A 22,416-nucleotide genomic window follows, 5' to 3' on the forward strand; every position below is an offset into this window, starting at 1 on the left:
CTTGTTATCACTCTACAGAAGTGCACCTTTATGTTCTTAAGTGTAGCTGCCCTGTGCCAACAGCAGCAAGCTCGGGGCAGATACCCTTAATGCCTTGTCTAAATCAATACAAGTTATTCTTCAGGATCTCAGCCTCCTAAGGATTGTGTAGCTAATGCAACACAGCATCTTGGTTTTTTCGTTTATTTTGTTTTACTTCATATGCTATATTGCTTTCACCTCTCAAATATTGATTAAATCAAGTCAAAGCCTTGTACTAATCATTGTAGCACAGTTTGCATTGTTATACACATGTACCCATTATAACTGGTTTTCGTAAAGTAATTTGTGAGCTATCTGTTTCCAGAGTTAGACAAGGTCTGCATGTTTTATCTGAGATCAACCCTTATGTGTTCAGTATCACCTAGTAATTTTCTGTGCATTAGAAAATGTGGTTTGGTTCTCTCCCACTCCTAGTGATGGTTAATTAAAGCAATTCATGTGAAGTAAATCAACTTCTGTGAGTGATTAAATAAAGGCAAAGATCAGATAGGTGCTTAACGTCTACCTTGGATATAAGCCTACGCTATCGTGGAAAAAAGTGGAAATAAATTAAATGAAGCATCTTTGGGAGAACTGTTTGCCCCCACCCAAAAAGTAGCAGGCTGGGAGAAGCTAGGCACTCTTGTGGCTCAGAGAGCTAAATTCTTCTGTCACTTGCACCATGCAAAACTCCTAAAATGAGCAAAGCTTGTAGAGGGCTTATCTGGAGAGGGAGTGCAGACCTACTCGCTGAACAGTGGCAACCAGTGGGGCGAATTCTGCCTACCTAGTTCTGGCACCTGTCAAGTGTGAATTTCTAATCTTTGCATGAAGCCAGAGATATAGTCAAATGACTTTGTATTACTGTCATTTGTATTCTGCCTCCAGATACTTTCATTCCTCTTGCTTTGAGTAATATTTTTTCAACCTTGTCTTCTCATTAAAATTTCCTCTTCATTATAGCACATTTCAATATAATTTCCTCCTGAACCAAGCTCAGGGTACAGCCCAACTAATAAGAATTGCATGATCTGAATTATTATGCACACATAACCCATTATAATTGAATCTTATTCCACTTTAATTGCACATGTTTACAAACACTGTGTTCACTGCAACAGATTATGTATTTTAGTTGATTGTGCCATTAATGATTGAAAAGTCAGTGCCATTTTGTGTTAAACCCACTTTTGGCTTGCATAACAAGTGACGTAACATAAAGCTCTTCTGGAGAGTCACAAGATACATTTCTAACTTTCTCTTGTTTATTTTTAAGTGTTGAGAAGAGTTCTCCCAAAACTGAAACCACCCATCTGTAGAAACTCAACGCTCCGTATCATTCAGACCATCTTCAGCCTTCCAGAGTGTGGCAGGATTTTAGTCAAATACTCGGTTGAATTTGGAGGCCGAATTTATTTTAGCAACAGACACCTTGTTGTTCTCGGTAATTTACAACACCCACCAACACCCAGGCAAGCCCAGCGCTTCTGCATTTTCAGAGGAAAGCTTTGCACCCAGAGCTCCCCCTTTTGTGAGTGTGCTTAGATGCCCCCAATGGGTTGCTTGGCAGTTTCATTTCTGGGCAACGTGATAAGGTCAGCAGATGCAAAATTATTCAGGAAATGGACCTCCTGAGACTTCAGATACTGAAGAGAATTGGAAAATTTGGCAGCACACTGAGCTGTTTTGGTGCAAGGTCAGTTAGATAAGGTCAGTCAGGATGTTAAATCTAGCCACTGCCTAGTTTGTCATGAGGTTTCATAACAGGAACAAGGGAGCCTGATAGACCAGAGTCTCCAGTAGAAAAAATATTAAAACCAAGCCAATATTTTCACCAAGATTTATAGAAAATGCACTTCTTTTTATGTGCCTTTTCTCAGATACATTTACACTGTGTAGCGTTAACAGAGATAGATCTGCTATATCTGGGCTCTGTTCAGCTTTTTCTTCACATATGTTTATCCTGCTGCTCTTTAAACATCTATGCAGGGCATAGTCTCACCCCAAAAGCTGTCCTTCAGACATGAGTAACGCCTCGCTGAAGATGCTGACAGGACCACCAATTGCCAGCATCTTGCAGAGTCCTCAAAATGAGCAACGCTTTTTGCCACTGCTGCATCACAAATCCAGAGGCTTTTCCTTGAGCCTCCCCTGTTACAGAAAGTCAGCAACTGGGAGCTGACTTCGTGGCCCCAAACATGCATATTGGCTTGCTGAATTTAATCACAATTGAATAAAAGACTATTACTCTAGTGAAGGAGAAATAAAGGGTTTGTCCTAAGTGGAAGAAAGATTTTGGCAGGAATCAAAATGCAGGTGATGTGTTCAGCACCTTCAGGATGCAATTGTTTATGTCTTCGACAATAAATAATACATAGGAGGCACTGACAAATGGAGCTTCACAAAAGCCTTGTGAAGTAAATCAGCAGCTGTTATCCAGGACAGAGAGGGAGATGGGGCATAAAAAGGTTAAGCAACTTGACCAAAATGATACAGCAAGCCTGTGGCAAACTGCAGCTCCTGTGATGCCCAGCAATATGCCGGTAACTGCAGCCCTTTCCCTCCCAGTTTTCTTTCAGCTGTTACCAACTGCAAAGGAATGGCCACTGATAATGCATTTGGATACTAAGTTGTCAAGAGGATGTGAAGCCAGGAGGCAAATTAATGCTTTTTATGCTCTGTGATGGATTTACGGAGAATCTCAGAGGCTTTAATTTGGACAGTCTAGGTTCTGCTATGCCTTTTTGGTTTCATCTATTAGATTTTTGATAACTATAAAGCTGTTCAGTGGGACTGGGGATTTTAAGTGTTTTGGGGTGGAATTAAGCAACGTAGTGTGATTCTGTGTTTATAACGGGAAGGCTTTTGTGTTGTGCTTATAGGAATTTGGGCAGGAACCGCGCTTTTGTTATTAACTGTTGTGCATTATGACTCATAGTAAATTTACTGCATTGTCTAAACGATTTTCTAGGCATCAGGAAATGTTTGGAGGTTTCATATATCTTGAAGTGTGAGATTTTGTCCACCTCTACAGTCATGTAAGTAGGGATGGCTGTAAGATTATATATCAGGAGGTAGACTGATAATGCAAAGGTGATCTTGCAGGCATTCATGTTTACTATGATTTATGGCAGTTTGCTGTGATCTGAAAACGCTTTGGGCTGAATCAGGTTAATTCACATAGTCTGGATTCAGGATCTCAATGCTCTAACTGCTTTGCCTTGTCTTCCTTCCTTCCTTGCACGATATCCTGCCTGCATAGCTGGTCATGTCCAATCTGCAGCCCTACAGCTGGCCTGGTGCAAGCAGGCCATACGTGTAGCAAGCGGTCCTGTTGAGGCTGGCACTCAAGTCAAGAATTTTTTTGCTTCTAGGGTAGAGGATGCCAGCGTGCCCCTCTTTTGCCGTTATTCCAAACCTGTAGTCAGGACCTAGTACTGATCAAATGCTTTGCTATACTCTGATGAGAAGCGTGGCAGAAGTGAAAAGATTACCATTATTGCTGTCCTTTGAAACACAGTCCCTAGGGGAGCTGGCATTTGAAGGATTCACTGCATGTGGTGAGCTCTGCTGTCAGCCTGGGAAGCCAGGATTCATGAACAGTGGCTCACAGAGACTTTTGCCGTGCCTTAAGGAGGTAAAGCTTTTGTCTGTGGAGAACAGCTCTGCAGAGCTCTGGAAGGAGCAGTTCCTGTAGCTACAGAAGAGTTGGTACAAGGTCAGAGTATTCAGAAAGGGCAAAGAGAAAACCGTGTATGCATGCGCCTGTGTGTATTTGCATGTATGTGCATATGCAAGTAGGTTTGTGGATATAGTTAACTCCTAGGTTCCTGGATGCATTTGGAGAACAAAGTATAAAGTTGCAGAAAACATTCTCACCTTTGTGTGAACGCAACTGCGTTAACCTTAAAAGAGGAAATAGTAGGAATTTAAAGCACTGCAATAAGGCTGTATTGAGGATAAATCCCTTGCAAAATGCTTGTGTTAAATCACACTCATTTTAGTTAAATAAGCTCATAAAGTCCTCCATCACACAAACTATTATTTTTATACTCTCAGTACTGAAAAATGGCCAAACATATTATCGTTGTTTTTAACCTGGCAAAGATATTTGCTCCTGGCCTGAGATGCTGTCTGCCAAGCTTCAGGACTGAAGCAGATTTTTATGCTTGAAGCTTTGTACACACAAGCCTCTGGGAAAAAAAAAATAAAAGAAAGAAAGGTTTATCACTGACAAGTTGGCACAATCTTAACTAGTGCTGAGCAGCTGGAGAATCTGGAAAGCATATCAGACTTGGAGTCAGTGGGGAAAAGAGGAAATTCTGCAGTTACCAGAATCTTGCCATAAAAGGAACAAATTAAAGGGAGAGGTGAGCAGGCAGGGCACTTCAAAGATGGTACAGTTTGCAGATAGCAAAGCATGTTGATAAGACCATTAGAAACCAGCTAGCAACGTGATTAATGAAGTAGAATTGCCTTTTGGTTCTTGGGACCGGCACTCAAGTCCGTCCCAACAGGATCACCAGAGACTGGAGTGCAGAAGTCAAGCCCTCACTGAAAATCTGTACTCATAGCCAGTGCCTTCTCACCGCCCTCCCAAACATCTCTCCTTCCAGCAAACACTGATAAGCTGAACTTCCCAGCCAGGCTGCTTTACTGGGATTTTAATGGGGAAGGTGGGTGGAGGAGAAACAAGGAGGAGAAGTGGGGGAATAGGATCGGTGACATGCAGAGCTTAAAGAAGATGCCTAGGAGTACACCGAGTGGGAACCTGGATGTGAGGACAGCTCAGCTCCCAGTGCCAGGAATTCCCTGCAGTCCTGGGAATGCCCGGAATGCAAACCCCATGGCCAGGGTGGGAGGTCATCTCTCAGCACAAATGTTTCCTGTCCCTGCTATACAGGGTGCTCCTAGTTGTGAACTGGCTTGGTGCTTTAAGCTAATGCTCAGGAGCAAATGGAGGGGCTTTCAAGCACCAGAAAAACCCAATGATTAACTCAACAGTGGCTAAAGTAAAAGAAGCATCATGCATGGAAGAATATTTGGCATATTTCCAGGTCTTAGCAAATACAAAACCCCATCAGTCTAAAGAAGCATTAGGAGTTTATGATGTGGAAATAACTGGCTGGTGTGTGACGCATTTCCAGCTTATGGTGAGCCATCTATTAGAAGAAAATGTTTTAGACATTCTGGGGCTGGACTCCACCTCACTGCTGCAGGCCAAATGCCATGAATGTGAGGCGAGCGTTTCAGAAACAGAATAGACTACCATGTGCAAAGAGGGAAGAGATCAGGAAACATTAGGCGTAATTACTTCTCAGCTATTTAGTACTCAGATGTATTGATGGGGAAAAGTCTTCGGTAATAGCTGAGTTCGGGCAGCTTATGTCTGCTATAGTGTCAACTTTGTCGGCTTCCTCTCATTCTAAGGCATCTACCGGATAGATGGAAATCTTTTACAATTTGACCATTTGACTTGAAACAAGCTTTCGGAGTGAAAGGGAACCTGCCAAAACGGCAAAAGTGAGTGAACTGTTTTCATCTATTTTAGCAACAACAAAAAAGGCGTCTCAGGCATGTCCAGCAATTGAGGTCAACATGACCTTGGGTTTGAGTAGCAGCACCCTATCCACTCCAATGGAGTCAGGGATATCGGAGTGCTCCATGGACACTGCCTGGTTTTACAAACACCTTCAGCAGCAATAGAAAAAAATATTTGCTTTATGAATGAACAAACTGAAACACAATGAAATAAAGTCTTGCCCAAGAAGTCAACACTTTCAGCCACCACAGAGACTGTGACTGCCAGTCCCTCTTTTTAGCAGCATTCTCCTTGGGAGTAAGTTGGGGAAAAGTATCAGTGTCCACATTCACACACACTGCTCAGTGACAAAAGATGGCAATGCCTTCATCACCAGAGTAATTCAAAATGATATTCACAAGATACATAATCATTTCCTTAATGAGCAATTTTTGAAGAGTTTTTTCTTTCCCTAGAGAACTGCCAAACTTCCAAATCATTGGAAGAGAATCTTGGGTAGTTTCAGAAGGGCAAGTCCCTTCCTTCCGTAGCCCTGGGGGTGCAGGAGCTGCCCCAAGGCGTCTGCACTCAGCATGGTGATAGCAGACCCAGCAGTGCACCTCTGACTCCAAGAGCTGCTGACATTCGTACAGAAAGTACAAGAAAATGAGAGCCAAAACTCAGTCAAACTGAAAAATGGGCTTGTGTCTTTTTTTTCCTTTCTTCTAAATACTCATTTTCTGTCCCTTGGGTCTTTTTAATTCTTCTGTCTGCTACTTTTTTCAAGACAAGATCTGTGCTCTTTATTTGGCACAGTCTTTTCAATTCCTCTGAAAAAAAAAGATAAGCTGTAGACACACCAGTCCCAGTTACAAAGGACTACAGTGAAGATCTCTGCTGGAAAATCTCTGGTAGGTGTCACACAGCACCAAAAGGAAGGGAGGTTGGGTCTGACCTCTTTACCTCTGGGAAACTGTCTCCTCTGCAATGATTACAGATCTAGGCTTATTTTCCTATCTTTAACCCTGTGACACTAAGAAGCTTCCCGAAAGCAAATGTTCATTCTTCTTTCCTGAAGTATCAGGTATCTCAAATGCCTATAGGATCTGGACACTCACACACTTGTATTTTCATTTCAGACAGTACCACCTGGATACAGTGCGGTACACTTTTCATGGCCTGAACTTTTTAAAAGAAAATGTACAGACACTTGCAGAAACGGAGAGTCCCCTTTGTCTCCTGACTCAATTAGGATAGTAACTTTATGGACTTTGCAAGTATCTTCATGCCCAAAAGGCAGGGTCAGTTGCAGGAGTCGTTGAAGAGATGCTTGCTCAGATATGAACAATTCCTTTACTGACATCCTTGCTGCTTCAGTGACTCCTAAGAAAATGTGTCAAGAGGTGCTTTCATGGGTAACATGACGTCTCAGCCATGCTACGCTGTTCCTCAGCTAGTCTTTTCTTAAATGAGCTAAGGAGACATCTACTTCATGCCAGTGGAAGGAGAACATTCCACAGTCCTCAGTAAGAATTGTATCGTTCTTCTCTATTCCCGCTACCTGCTGAGCAGCATCACTGTGGCACACAGCTACGACATTTTCCAGCAGGAATGAGCAAGCCCGGTCAAAGTGTCGAGCCAACCTCCAGACATGCAGTGCATCAGCACAGCTCCAACCTACCACTCGCATCCCTGCATCTTGGCCGTGCAATTAAACTGGGCTAACCACAGCCATGCAGGTTTTGGGTACACTGGGGTTAGAATGAGCTACTAACTCTCTGCAGACTGCGACTGCAAATCCTGAGGGCGCTGGCCTGTGAGCAACACTGCAGCGGAGCGGCAGCCCTGTCTGCAGCAGCACACACGCTTCGCTTGTGGATGCCACAGCCCTCTGGAGAGACCCTGCCTGCTTCAGCGCTGCCCCTCAAACGAAGGTGGCAGAAGCGACAGCATCTGGAGGTCACCTAGCAAGAGAGACTGAGGAAGGGAAAAGGGGAAAAGAACGCTGATGCTAAGCTGATGCCTGGCTGCCCCTCCTGCTGCTGTTTCCTTGGAGCTGAGGATCAGACCAGTTCTGTTTTCAGGATTTAGATAAAAGTTTCAGTCACAGGTCATGAATCTTTCAGTTGCAAGAAAGCCTGACTTTTTTTCTGTGGGGCAGGAACAAGAAAGCAGCCGCTCTGCTGTGCCTGCCAAGCTCAGTGTTGCCTGGCTGGAGCACCCAGCTTGGAGCAAGTGGATTCTTTCATCCAGAGGCCATAAAGATGCTGACACCCATGAACATGCACAACAGGGATATTCATGCATGGACTCACAGAGCTGGCCTTCTGTAGATAATTTCTGTGCTCCTGACTGCTGCAAAGTCTCTTCAAGCCCTCTTCAGCTACTGTCTTGCAGGGAGTAGGAATTCATAGAATCACTGCAAAACTGAAGATCGCCTGGCAGGAGCAGAGAAACAGAGGGCTGGGAGGGTGTTCTGCATCACTGAGCCCAATCCTCTGCAATCATAGGCCACCATTTCATAAGATCCCTTTCACCCAGCAGTGAAGCTGTGCCTTAAAACTAGCCTGTTTTTACCTCTACCTTTTTGTCAAGAGGACTAATTTAGTGCCTCATTCTTCTGATGGCTGGAAACCTCAGAATTTCCAGCCTAAGTTTATCCATGACCCATTTATACCTATTTGTTCTTGTGCCAATGCTGTTCTTGAGTTGAAATAGTTCTTCTCACTCTCCAGTGTTAATCCTCCTCCCCCCTGCATTTATAGACAGCAATCACATCTCAAAGCCACATAAAGGCTGCATTTGCTGCATTTCTCTGCAGCTGTTCCTATTTTAACAGACCTTTTATGAGCTTGTGTGCCAGGAGTGACAACCTAGTGCTCCAAATAGGATCTCATCGGGCCCTGGATCAGTGATGTTCACACTGGATGTCTGATGCATCACAGGTTCAAAAATACCTTCTCCAGGGTTCCTCAGGGCACCTCAGAACAGCTAACTTCACTTACTTCTCCTCTATCCTTTCTAAAAGATAAGCCTCATTTCACAGAAATACTGCACGGCATGGCTCTCCCAGTGCCCAGCTTTCTCCTTTGTATGATTACATCCCTTTTCATGCTTCCATCTCTCCAGCTACAGCCTTCAAGACTATCCCATTTTTTTAAATAGTTTTCTGGACCTCCACTATTATGCCGATCCACCCCAATTTCATCTCTGCCACAAATGTTAAAGCATCTTCTTTTGTGACAGGAACATTAGAATTATAGATGCAATCAACGTCCCCACCAACCCTAAAGGGATTTCAGGGGCAGCCACTGCACCCCAAACTTCCCCAAATACATTATATTCTCTCTCTGTATCTCCAGGCACTCCCTGTACAATTCCACTAATCCCTGTTTTCTCCACTTTGACTAATCTTTTCACTATGTCAAGTACCTTGTAGAAGTCCAGTGAGATTAGATCTATTGCACTGCTTTTGTCAAGGAAATCAATTATCTTATCAAATAAAATCATCAAATTCATCTGACACAATATACCTTTGGTAAAGCTGTATTGCATTCTTTCCTTCTAAAAGAAGTCCCTTTCCTCCATAAAGCTTTGTATAACATTGAGGTCAGACAAATCAGCCTTTAGTCACATCAATCATATTTCTCTCTTAAAACATGCTAAGCAAGTACCATACCAAGGGGTGACAAGAGCAGTGCCCCATCTGGAGACAGATTCCCTACGTACCGGCTCCAGCAAAACCCCAGCAGAATAGCACCTAACCTCTATTACCTGCTTTCCTACTTCTTTTGTGGTTAGAGGTTTTTTTACATTCTTTACTTGAAAAGTGGTTTGAAACAGGCTTTTATAGCGTCAAAGCACAGAATCAGGGGTTTAGGAATCAAACATACCAAGTTCTAGAATAATAACGTAAAACCTGTATTTCCGCGTGTCCAGTGGAAACAATGTTATATCTTTTCCCGTGGCAATTAGGGAATAAGTTCCCTAAAACAGGCCAAAGAATTGCATAGTGCATAGAAGCAGGTGATGAGAAATTAAAATAAAATTGAGACTACTACATGTAGTAGTCTACATTTTGCTTGGGTGTGATCCAAAGGCCTCTGGATGGTGCAACTAACAGGCTCTTAAATGTTCACAGCCTCCTGGCTGGGGATCTTTCTTAAGCATCTCTATATCCTTCGGTGACTCATGGAAAAGGACCTGGATGTAGGGACCTGATAGGCCCCTGTGTGCTAAATTTATGTTAGTGAGTTATCCGTACTAACATCTTCTCTCTCCCTTGTTGTCCCTCCTCCCTTCATCCTACCCACCAAGGGATCCCTTTATCCTGGCTCAGCCAGGGCAGCTTTTTGACTTTTCCCCCTCTAACCTTCTGTGCTGCTCGTTATTTTGGTGATGTTACTACCCCTTAGGATGCCCAGATGTGATTGTATCCTGCCAGATAATAAGCAACACCAGCTTTGCATAGATCTAGTCTGTGAGTAAGCCCTAAAGAGATCATTAGCTCATGAGAGGTGCAATTTATGTGAGGAAGGAAGATGGGGGCAGACGAGGGTAGAAAGCCATGAGCTGGAGAGGTTCCAGTCCCAGAAATGCTGTGCCTTGTGCAGGTCACATCACATCTTTATGTTTCATTTTTGCTTCTCATGGTTGACTGGCTGTTGCAATGATACACTCTTCAGCCTGCTCCTCTACTACGCCTTTGCTCAGCACAGCCCTTGGCCAGGGCTCTGCATCTCGTCCTCCCTTCCCAGTTACAGTATCCACGCTGAAATGTAGGAGCACTAAGGTTGTTTTAATAGCTACTGAGACAGACCTCCAAGCCATACTGTTCAGGACTGCAATATACCATTTTACTAACTGTTTATACTACATATAAACAATAAAGTTGATAAGTTAGTGAAAAATTAAGAAAAATGAGGGTATTTCACTCGAGTTATTTATTCTAGGACCATCTCAAACAACCCCGCATGGACAATTAATCTCCTACTCCTATTATAAAAAGCAAAACAAAAGGTCAGTCAGAAAAGAAAGTAATGAAACTGAAACACAATTATTATCAAAGACAAACTCTAATAGGATACCAGAGTCCAGCTGAAAGTTCAAACAAATTTGAACTTAGTGGCAAAAAAAACCCCAAACCTACTTAATTTTCTGTTTCACAAAACAGTTTTATGAACTTAGTAAGGAAATTTTAGCAGATTTGATTATGCAGGGGAAAAAGCTCTTGTCATAATTAATCCAATTCAGAAATCAGATGCCAGCAAAGGGGGAAATTTCTTTCTTATTTATATTCCTGTCAACCCACTGAAATCAGAATGGCTTCAGGAAAGTTTAAGACTTCCTTATATTGCTTGACAGTAACTGGGCTCATACTTACATTTAGGTGGTTCTCCCATCATACTCAAACATTATTAAGTGTTACGATGAAACAGACAAAAGATCTCTGGAGCAAATCCCACCTCAGGATTTAAGGTTTTTTTTAAGAGTAAAATGCATTTGTACATCTAGAGCCAGGAATTATAGCAGACAGTAGTAATTATATGGTAGAGAATATACCTCCTATGTGTCATACCAAATACATAAATGCAGAATCTTGATCCTTTATTTCATTAAAAGTGGCTATATTAAAAATTAACAGCATGAAATTTCTTCACAGTATCTCAAATATTTCAAGGAACGTTCTAGTAGCTAAATTATTGAGAGGCTACTGAAATAAAACACATGAATAACTGGGCAGACAGTGTCTTTTTGTTCACTGGTAGTACAGCTCTTGACACAATGGAGTGGTCCCTGAAAGGGAACCCTGAAAGCACTGACCCGTCCAAAATAATTAATACACATGATTGATTTCTTTGTGAAAGGTAGAAAAGAAAAAGCAGATCTTCAGATTTTGGACTCAGACCTGTATTCCTCATGGTGGTGCATGGGAGAGATACCACTTGCTACCAGTCTAGTAATACTGGGTTCCTAGCTGGCTTCAGATCAATGATCCTTCATGTTATTCCACATTCCACAAGGCCAAATTCTGCCCGTTACCGCTCTATTAACTGCTGCGGAGTTGCTCTGTATTTATGCCGGTGGAGCTGAGAGCTGAATTGGGTCTCCATGTCTTTACCCCTTTGAAAGGTATAATTTGGATCTCCTCTCTCTTGAAAGCCTGATGCTGCAGTATCTCATTACTGACCTCATACGTGAACGCAGCCCCTGCCCCTGGCTTCCCCCTGAGATTTCTGATAGAGAAAAGAGGGGCAGCAGGGGCAATGCCAGCACCGGCACTACTGGTTGCCCATGCCTGGGTCGGCACGCACCCGTGCCGCTGCCCCGCGAGGGCCCGATCCTGCCTCCCACTGACAGGTGAGTGACCCTTTATTGGAACTGCTATTCACACAAATATTTTAAACACTGCAGGCTGCATGCAAGGCAGACACTCATCACTGACACAGGGTGTCAAGGCTCTCACACCCCACAGTTTGAGGGAGGCTTTGGTGCGTTCTTCACTGGGAAAGGCTGTGCCAGGCTCAGGCAGGGAGCCCGGGAATGCAAAACCTCATCACAGGGTGTTTCACACTCCCAGACCATCCCTTCCCGACCTGTCCGTACCAGCCAGCAATTCAACCTGATCACAGCAGAGGTTTTGCATTGCACCAAGAGCAACAGAGATATTTTGCTTGTTTGAGGGACTCGCCCCTGTTAGCATTGGTGAGACACCTGAGGGCCTGTTGTTCTATTGCAGTGATTTACCTCCTCTCTGCAGCAGGACACTGTGTCTGGAGAACCAGGCAGGTGCTCCAAGAAGCCACCTTTCCTTTGTGGAGGGATTCCAGTAAAGCTTGCTGCTGGAGGCTGAGTGTGGCTTAAGCCTGCCAGTGATCAATGAGCCAAGTGAGTGCACCAGCAAGGGGCCAGGGGAGCCAGTGGGTGGCAGGGGCACGAAGGGAGAGAGCTGCCTTAGTCCTCTGTGCAAAAATAACAGCAAGTTGGGGTGGGGGGTAAATAGACATGATGCTGTGGGAGATAAATGAGACCCTAGGGGGGCATATTTGTTCCTGCACTACAGATCTGTCCGTCCTGCTTCCCCCAAAGGGTATTGCATTTCTAGGGACTGGGTTTTTTTTACAAGTTTACTGTGCCAAGGGGTATTTGAAATACGAGGATGAAAACTAAGTAAAGAAAATACATTCTTCTTGCAGTGGCTGTGGGCAGGAGGAGACTGGATTAGAGGAGTGAGCCAAGGGTTAGAGATGCTGTGTGTGTGTGTGTGAGGCATATCAGGGTGCTTTTCTCTTTAAGCACAGGCAGCTGAGGCCAAAACGAGTCCCCAGAGCCTGATCTTGCAACATCCAGCTGGTCACATTGGAGCTGGAGCATTAGTTGCAGAAGTAAAGACTTTCTGGGACTGTTTATTCAGGTTTTAATCACTCACCATTAAAACATAGCTGGTTTCAGTGGTCTAAAGCTCCAGCTGGGACCCCCTGCAATAGGAGCACAGGATTTGTGTACTGTTGGACAAATCCTCGCACAGTGCTTTTTGCTAAGGATATGGCCCCTCATCCTGGGTGGGATGAACTCACAGCTTGCCGTGCATCTTCTGTGTCTCTCTTAGAGTCAAGGTTATTTCTGAGCATCCCAAAATAGAGCAAGTACAGACAAAAAATTTAGATAATCTACTTAAAACTTCTCTGAGCAGAGAAAAGGTCAGGTTACAGGTGTATTTATGGATAAGCTGATCCTTTTTATTTCTCCTGGTTTTAGAATTACCCAAAGTGGAGAAATAATGAATCATTACCACAATAGGCATAATAATGAGTGTAAAATAACATTAAACAGATGTAAACAAATAGCATTAAGTAATAGAAAATAGAGGTAACTGGCTGTGCTAAACTCCTGTGGAGTCCTTTCCACTTCAAGCCTTTGATAATACATTAATATTTTTGCATATGCAGACTTGAAAAATGGAAAAAAGAGATTTATTTTATCAATGAAAAAAAATGTGTGTTTATGCCAAAGGAGTATCCCTGTAGCCTGTGTTAAAGGCAGAGCTTTTTCCTCTTGGAAAGCATTTGCTTGGTTTCCAAATACCACTTTTTCCCTCCAAGTTATTTATCCATAAGCACATCCTGTGTCCTCAGCTGCTGTGTTGATGGGGAAGAGGCTTTGCACAGGGACTGTAAGTTTTTCACAGGGAGGAAATGACTTTGTATGAAACCTATATATCTTTGGAGATGTATGTTTAAGACCAAATGTTGCCGTCAATGGTATAAATCCCAAACAACTCCACTTCAATAAATACAGTCAAATCCCTCTGGTCACTCCAGATTTACACAGGAAAACTGAGCAAACATTTTGAGCCTTGGTGAATTTTTGATACTGACAACCATAAATCCTGTGCCGGTAGCTTTGGTGGTAGCCACACACTCTGCAGTGGCATACCCCAGGGTGGGTTAAGGCCCCCTGAACACCTACTACAGACTACAGGTCAATAAAATCTAAAAGCAGCATCTTGTGAGAGGTTTCTCCTGTACCTGCCAGCACATGGTTTCTCCAAACAGGGTGGGCTTCAAACTCAGCCCAGGCAATATCCCTTCTGTTCTCTGGCTGCTGCAAAGCTGCCACCAAAAATCCTTCTTCACTCTCCAAGCAGGGATGCACCACCCACAGCATTCCACAGAAGCATCCATGGTGATCACAGACACAAGAACCAGGGGACATCAAGACACAGCCTGGGGAAAATGGAAGAAAAATTCTTTCCTGCCACCCCATTCCCAAGCCTGGCACAACCCAAACCATCCCAGAGGGTACAAAGCCCCAGGTTCCATGCACAGTCCCGCAAAGGCACAGTGTGTCCTGGCGTTAGCATGGGGGCAATGGCTGCCTCCACAGCCGGAGAGGAGAAACAGGCCCCGCACGGCTGAGAGTGTTGTCCTGCCCTTCCCGCACCAGCGCGCCGCTGCACGGCTCCGCAGCTCAAAGGCAGATGCCAATCCTTGTGCCAGAGCAAGTGTCACGGGATGTGTTGTTTGTCCTCTCAGAAAACTGAGAGGCTTACGGAGCCAGTAGAGTTTGACAGCTAGGCCGAGACCTTGATGGTTCTGACATCTTGGGCACATTGTTCTGGGTGCCTTTTAGTCCAAAGAAAAATAAAACGGCTGCGAGACGGCTGTGAGGACACTTTAAGGGAAGTCGTGCCTTCAAGAGCAGACAAACGTGAGCAGCAACATACAGTGTAAAGCACACTGCACGATACGGAGGCTACTTGGGCAGTTTTAGGCCCTTGCTATTCTGAATTTAAAGTTTAATAAGAGCAAGACAGCAACAATATCAGCTTAACAAGACTGAATTCCAGTTGTCATCTTTCGGTTCACAAGCAAAGCTCACAAAGCCCTTTGTAAAAGCAGAGGATTATTCTTAGCTTACAAGTGGGGAAACTGAGGCACGGTGCTACAAAAATTGCCTCTCCACAGTACAGATCCTGACTCCCAGGCTATTTACGTGTCTGCTCCTGTTGTTGCCTCATTGAAAACTCCCCTCAGCAGGGCACGGCAAAGTCCCCTTCACTCCTCCTTTGCATGCTCTCTCCACAGCTTGATCTTTCACACTTGGAGTGCAGGGCTTAGCGTACAGCACCAAATCATCAAAGAAACCCAAACAGGCATTTCACTGATGTAAAAGACCTTTTACAAAGAGAGAGAACAGAAATAGAAGCATGAGCTTCATCAGAGAAGCGACTATTCCACCAAAGCAAAGCAGCAGCTGAGTAAAGTATAAAAGAAAGAACAGATTAAAGGAGGTACTTCAATCTTGAAGAAAGGAGGGCTCTGCATAGCAAATGATTTGCAGGGGGTTGAAAAAAGGCGAGGAGAGAATTATCTAGCAATATCTTGCTAAAGTTGCTGGAGAAGTAATATTAACATAGGAATAGGAAAGTGTGGATAGAAAAAGCCATTGAGAGATGGTGGAGAATAAAATCAGAGAGCATCTAAGTGGCCAATTTGGTTTTTCAGCGAAAGGAGAACAGCACAATGCATTATTTGTCACAAAGCAAGGAAATCACAGCAGTGTTGATTGGAGCAGTGCTTCAGGAAACTATTCAACAAGCAAGAAACAACCTCTGACCACGGCATTCCAGGAGAGGAGTAAATTTGAAGAATTGCACACAGAGCTTAGACCAACATGGGCTGCAAATGTTTGAACAGTAATCCATTGCTTAACAAATGGGAAAGCAGCAGGCAGCAATTGCTGCTCAGCAGAACTGTTCAGAGCAGGAAACCATCTCTGCCCAATAGTTGCACACAAAATCAGGCTTTCAAAGCACTGGTACTGAGACCCACACGGAGAAGAGTAAAATCACTGAAGCATGAAATCCTGTTGGAATTACTCAACACTCACACTGGAGACTAGCCGCAGCAGCTGGGTGTGCATCCTCAGATACATATTTTACTAGCCTTTAAGCAGTAAACATTCAATGGGCCCAGCAAGCAGCATTGTGTAAGCAGCCTGTTTTGTTGGATTCTGTTTTGTTGCTGTTCAAACTTACAGTCTTCAGTGATTTACTGAAGAGGATGGGCATAGCAGAAATCATTTAATTTCATCATCACTAGCAAAAGAATACAATAGTTCACACTACCCATTACTGTGAAAGATGCTCTTTGAGTCTGGATTTCCCCTCTAGGTAATCATAAAAGGATGCCTGACCTCTATCTGAGCAGAAAGCATACTGAAGTCAGTGGAGTGGCCTGTTTGCAACTAGCAGAAGCAGTATGAAGAGGAAGAATGGTTTATTCTGACATCTTTGCTGATAACTGTCTTAGGTATGTCCCATCTCTGCTGCTCCGCAATACCACTGAGGACTAGATGCTGTTGCAGTACATGGAAGCTTTGATGTTTCTGAAAATTAGCTCTGCTTTATGATATGTTTGCTCTAGGTAACATCCCAACTGGTGAGTATTAATTAACTGGCACATCTAGAAGTGCAGGGAAACAGTAAGCTCTTGAAGATGGAAAGGAAAGTGAAGGAAGGGTTAACCAGTCTTTTTTTTTGCCAGCAAGTATACAAACTCTGTTCGCCATCCGCCCCCATGAAGTATGAGATGTAGCAGATGTTTTGAGAACAGCTAGCCTGATCTATCAGTCTCTATATAAATGAAGGTTGAGTTAGTGAAGAAGGCGGCAGAATAATGTTTACAAGAGAAGAGCAAGAAGATTTCCGACACCTGGGCAACTTAATGATGGCAGATGGCAAAAGCTGAAGGCAAAGAGAAGAGCAATGCACACCAGCAGCTGTTGAGCAAATGGGGAGTAGAAAGGCCTCTGCTGAAACTGCGCAGGAAGAATTTAATACCAGCAGTTCTATAAGAATGACAGTGTGAGTATGCAAAGAGAAGCCTGTGTTTTAACTCCTCAGACAACTATCGTCAAAAGTACCCAATGGATTGTCAACCAAGGAGATTTTCACAGCAAGAAGCCATATATTTGCATCAAATACTGTCAGCCCGCAAAGCAGCAACTTCTGGGTCATTTAACAACACTCCACATGTAGTTATTTTCTCCTAGCCAAGTGGCTCAAAAAGAGATGTGCAAGAAAAAGACAGAGTTGGCGTATGAAGAGGGACAATCAAGCAGCATGTGGAAGTGATTACCTAGTTGGTATAATATAACTCAGTTAAATGAACAGATTTCCAGGACACTTGGGTGTCCTATGATTCTCAGCACGAGAGAGACTGCGAGACTACAGCCAAACACAGGGTTGCATTTCACCATCAGTAAACAAGTGATTTCTGACTTTATGCTAAACACGGTCTATGACTGCGCTTACGACCAGTCACCCAGGACAGCCTGGCTGAGTGCTCTCCTGTGGCAGCATGTCAGCTATTGCACTCCGAAGTTGTAGAAGACACAGGTGCTGGCTTTTCATCACAGGAAAGAAGGGACACCAGCCAGAGCTGTAAACGTAGGGTCTGACATCAATATAGGGACTAGTTTTCTTGACAATTCTTTCATTTAAATGGCAGAGGTGGGATTGGTGCATGTAGCCAAGATAACTGCAAGGAACTTATCTTCCCCTACCCTGGACTCACCCTTTATAGGGAATAGTTGCCCTCTGCAAAACTCCTTTCTGAGTACAGGCTCCACAGAGCCCAAGAGTATCTAGATGTGTATGACAGAATTTGGCCTCTTCTGAAGGATGCTTCTTCTTGTTAAGAATAATTTTCATTTTACACTGTAATTATACACACTCAATACAACCCGTCACCTGCCGTGCGCATCAATTCTGTAGCTCTGCCAGGCTAATGCCACACTGACTGTACTTCCCTGTCCCATTAGGAATGTGTATTTGTAACAGATAGTTACACTTTCTAGTTAAGTATCTATCAAATTCTTGTTATAATTAGGATGAGTCATAATGAAATTATGCATTAGTTGCTCCATTCATTATATTGTTTGAGTTACAGTTGGTATGCAAACTACAAATCTCCCGAATTCTTCCTGTCCTTCATCCTCCTTGGCCGTTTCCTAAGCAAATACTGGTCAGAAACAGACAGAGGCGTTTTAAATTGTTGTAACTCCTTTGCAGGCCATGGGCTTTCTCAAAGTGGGTCTGCTGCTGCAGAGCTGAGCGGCAATCTCAGCTCCTGCAGAAGTCAATAGGATCTTACTGATAGAGGGCAAAGTAAAAACACACGTGAGCCCTCTGCTTCCCAGGGCAATCCTACTTTGCACATTCATACAGTCCTGGAAGACAGAAAATTGCCATACCCGATCAGATCAGTGTGCCATCACTCTCTGTATCTTCTTTCCAGCAAGGAGCAGATCTGTGTGTCAGAAAAATGCAACAGCAGCAGAGCCCTGCTAAGGATAGGGAGTACACACGAGTCCCATCACTGATGGCAGCTGCTGTTGCTGCTCAGTGATTAGAAAAAGCCTGAGGAAAGGGGAAGCATCACAGAATATCTCCCTAAGACTGAACCATTTTGAACTAATCAGCCCCTAGAAGATCTTTCTGATCATTCCCTGTTATCCTACACCTTACACCTTGAACAGTTTATCCCCCTTTCAATTACCACTCAAAGGAAGTACATCTTGTCTGTTGGGTTACACAGCTCTCACAGATACTTATCACCTGTTGACCACCAAGACTGAGTGACTTTAAACTACTGCAAAGGATAGAAGCCTTTGGGATCACCGTGGCAGGGAGGCCCACCGCTAGTTTGTTTACTGCATAAGGGAGGGGGGAGCTGGCATAGTCACCCACTTTTATGAGCCACCTTATACTCAGCGTACATAACTAGGGAGGTGTGGACACAGGTGGCAATGATCACCTGTTTTAACCTGTCATTGGACACTGTTGTGTCCAGGTCAGTACTGAAATCTTTCAAAAGTTCATCAACAAAGTCAGCACCCCTAGACCTGTGTATCTCCAGTAGGAATCTGTCTAACGTTTCTTGAACTGCTGTGTCATCCCACTTACAAATCAATTGCATGGTGAGCCCTTTAGTAAGAGAGAAGTATATCGTCCAGGACAAGAACTTTTCTTTTTTTTTCCCTTTTTTTTTTTTTTTTTTGTTTGTTCTGCCTTAAGGCGAATGTCATGCTTGTGAAAGGTGCTAGATAGGTGGCAGTGAAAAAATTCTTTAAATTATTCATAAAGAAGGTATTGGTCTGGCAGCTGTGCTAGCAGTCAGCATGTAACTGTCCACCCTGAGATTCATGCCTACAAAATTCAAAGCCCCCTTTGCTCCCACCTATTTTGGGAGAGCTTAAGGTGCTAATAATCCCCCACTGTAAACTGAGGAACGCAACTGGAGCCCTGAGACTTCCCCTTCAACACACCGACCACGTAACGTGCATGGGGTGAAAAGGGGGAGGCTGTCTGAGCGTGACAACAAGTACAGGCATGGGGAAGCACACATGTAAAGACAGCCCCATTAGGAGCAGTGTTGTTTTAGGGGGGAAACGTCATGCTTGTGGTAGCCCCAGATGTCCCTATTAACATCTTTGGCTTGCTTGCACCAGCAACAATCTTGCTTTCACTCAGTAGTTTCCATGAAGACCAATACAGATGGAGAAGACCTGTAGCCCATGCTGAGCGCACACACTGACATGCTGTTTGGTAAAAGCCCTTGGCAACGCGGGCATCTGGTGTGTTGGTGGCAGCAAGTGACGTGGAAAAGAGAGGTTTAAGTTGGCCGCTTTCCCCCTAGGAACAAGGCAGAATTTGCCAGCTGGTTGAGCACAGACTGGCAGCCTCTCCTGCAAGGGCAACTTTCAACTAGCCTGTTAATAGCCACCAGCGCAAAGGACCAACACCGACCGATCCAAACCAGAGCTTCTCAAACGAGAAAGCTCAGCCTTAACCAGCCCTTGGTACCCTCAGGTCCCAATCATTTACAAACCTAATGCATATTTGCCATTAGTGCTCTTTTAACCCCTTCACTGCCATGGTGTGAGGCAACCACAGCTGGGTTTTCACCATGATCTGCTTTCCTCCTTAAACTCTCTAAACGCCACTCATTTCCAAGACATCTCCATGCTTGGTACTTTCATTTCAAGTCAAGGCTTGCGAACTGGGTGGTACCAAAAAATCAGGCAGGTGCTGAACAAGCAGCAAAAGTGCTAACTCCCCCACTTGTTTTCCCCCAGCCTGCCTTGGCACCAGGTTCCCTCTCCAGTCCTTCAGCCCGTGTGTGTGCCTTTGCTGCTGGTGGGGACGCATCTGTGCCGGTGGCTTTTACTTTCGTCCACTAGGGACCACACTGTGATCAGCAACACTGAGCTGACAGCATCGTTAACAAGCTTTGATCCTGCTTGACCTGGGCTTGTTATTAACTGACAACCAAGAAGAAAAAGGCTCCAAGATTTCAGCAGAGCACTAATATCTCTGACCCGGGATCTGGAGTTGTGCAGGGTTTTACTGAAAACAGCAGTCGGCAATAGCATCCTCTCGCCACCCCTCCTCCCCACATCGCAGGCACTGTGAATGCTGTGCATCACTTGCGTTTCTTTGGCTCATCATTATCCCAGGTGCTGTTAACTTGCAAATTTAGATTGCAAACCCCTGCTATCTGCAAACTGCATTTTGCCTTTTGGGAAGTGTAGCGTACATCTGTGACTCTGTAAATACAAACCACTGTACAGTCCATCCATCCCCGTCATTTGCTCTGCACCACATCTGCCTTCTAGAGTTTTATGAACTTTCAGCTTCCAATCGCTACTTCCACTACTCCTGCGACAGCCTCAGCTTGCGGCGGGGGCAGATGCTGTCGCGTTGATCTTGCTGTTTGCATCAGTCGTGAGAGCTACGGCACCTTCCATTCCCATTCCGGGAGTGATTTTCTCCTTAGTTTCAAAACAATGTGTGAAACCCTGCTCTGCAGAAACAGTAGCCTCAGTAAGTTTAAGGGTGACTGAAGCTATTTCCTCTCCCGGGGAGGTTTAAAGGCTGTGGAGGGATGAATGGGGTTAGACCTATCGCTGCATTCCTAGCAGCCATCCTATTACAGCACTGAATAAAAGCAGGAATGGCACGTCTAGCCTAGGTTAATAAACCCTACCGTGTGCATGCTTTAAAAGCACTACGAAACAGCCTTAAGTCAGCTTGAGAGAACTAATTTCAAGCATGGCTGTCTAGTGTGCCTGTCATTCCTATTGTCCTTCTAAACTATTTCAGACATTTTGAGCAGGGAGTACTAAGCTATGAGTTAGCAGGGGTTGTGACATTAATGGTCCAAAAAGGTTTAAGCACCAGGAGGGAACGATGACAGCGCTTAACAACTGGTGGCAGTTTGGAGGATTCTGCTGGATCTCTGTTTATTAATAATTAGGCTTCGCCTCGAAGGAAGATGTGACAACTATCAGAGGTAGGATTTGCATGGGAAACAAAGGGAGCTGTTGCTGTTTGGTGCCCGTTGTTTGTGCTTTGCTCCCCGGCTTTCTGCGCACAGCCCGGTGCAGTCGGCGAGGCGGCAGTGGGGAGGGGGTGCCAGGACGGGAGGGGGGGGAGAGCCAAGGGTGGAAATACTGCCCATAGTCCTGCGTTTTATGGCAGAAATGCCTCGAGGAGAAACTGGCTCAAATCTCACTGCCTGCTGAGTGTGCATTCCACGTTGCTCTTCCCACAGAGTAAAATACATAGAGGTCATGCAGAAAAGACTTTACTCCTTTTCTACTGAGCCAGCTGGGCTGTTGGTGAGATGGGAGAGGGGTAGCTGCCCTAAAATAAAAGGAGAAGAGGAAAGCTATGGAGCCTGTAAGATATGGGAGATACGCTATTAATGTGTAAATGTGTCTGGAGTGCCACCGATGTAATTTGAAAAGGGGAAAAAGGAGCCAGGGAGGGGGGCGGGAGGGATTTTCCAGGTGAGGAACTCCTTAGGTTATAACCTATTGCAAAAAAACAGGCATGATGTGTCCATCCATTTTGCATAATCAAAGCTTCCTCTGCACTGTTGGCATTGTTTTGCTGGATGAGAATTGTAGTATCAGACAGAAATAGGTACGATTTCCCCCTGTGCCACAGCCAACCCCCTCCACCAACCCTCCCTCCCTCCGAGAAACAACATTGTGGGAAAGGATGTAAACGATGTTTAGTTGGATACTGAAAGGGCTGGGAGCAAGGGCTGAGAGGGAAATGAATGCTTAGTAGTACAACAGGAAAGCTTCCCCTTGAAAAATCTTTCTTCCCAGCCAGAAGTCCAAGAAGAGATATGCAAAGTTAGAAGCCACATGTACTTTTTTTATGATGTGCCTGTTTAGCGTTACTAGACAAGAAAATGTCTGAACATCAAAGAGTTGGGGCTGCAGGGCAAAACAGGGCAGCAAGGTCTGCATGGGGTCCTGGTCAGTGCTGGGTTGCCAGTTTGCCTTTCTGTCAT

The 22,416-nt window shown here is 44.5% G+C and overlaps 1 protein-coding gene across 4 annotated transcripts in view; it reads left to right on the top strand.

Annotated features, from left to right (window-relative positions):
• Positions 1–22,416, top strand: part of LOC308072740 (calcium-activated potassium channel subunit beta-2) — a 161,533-nt gene that overhangs the window by 37,250 nt on the left and 101,867 nt on the right. Inside the window, exon 1 of one of the 4 annotated variants that reach the window (XM_080410044.1) lies at positions 6,682–21,402. The exons of the other annotated variants lie outside the window; for them this stretch is intronic. The gene's annotated coding sequence lies outside the window, so the exon portion shown is untranslated. Of the gene's footprint in view, positions 1–6,681; positions 21,403–22,416 lie in introns of those variants that run through there. 4 annotated transcript variants of the gene reach the window in all.

This window comes from Falco punctatus, assembly GCF_963210335.1.
Source record: "Falco punctatus genome assembly, chromosome: 13".
In the NCBI taxonomy this organism is placed as follows: Eukaryota; Metazoa; Chordata; class Aves; order Falconiformes; family Falconidae; genus Falco; species Falco punctatus.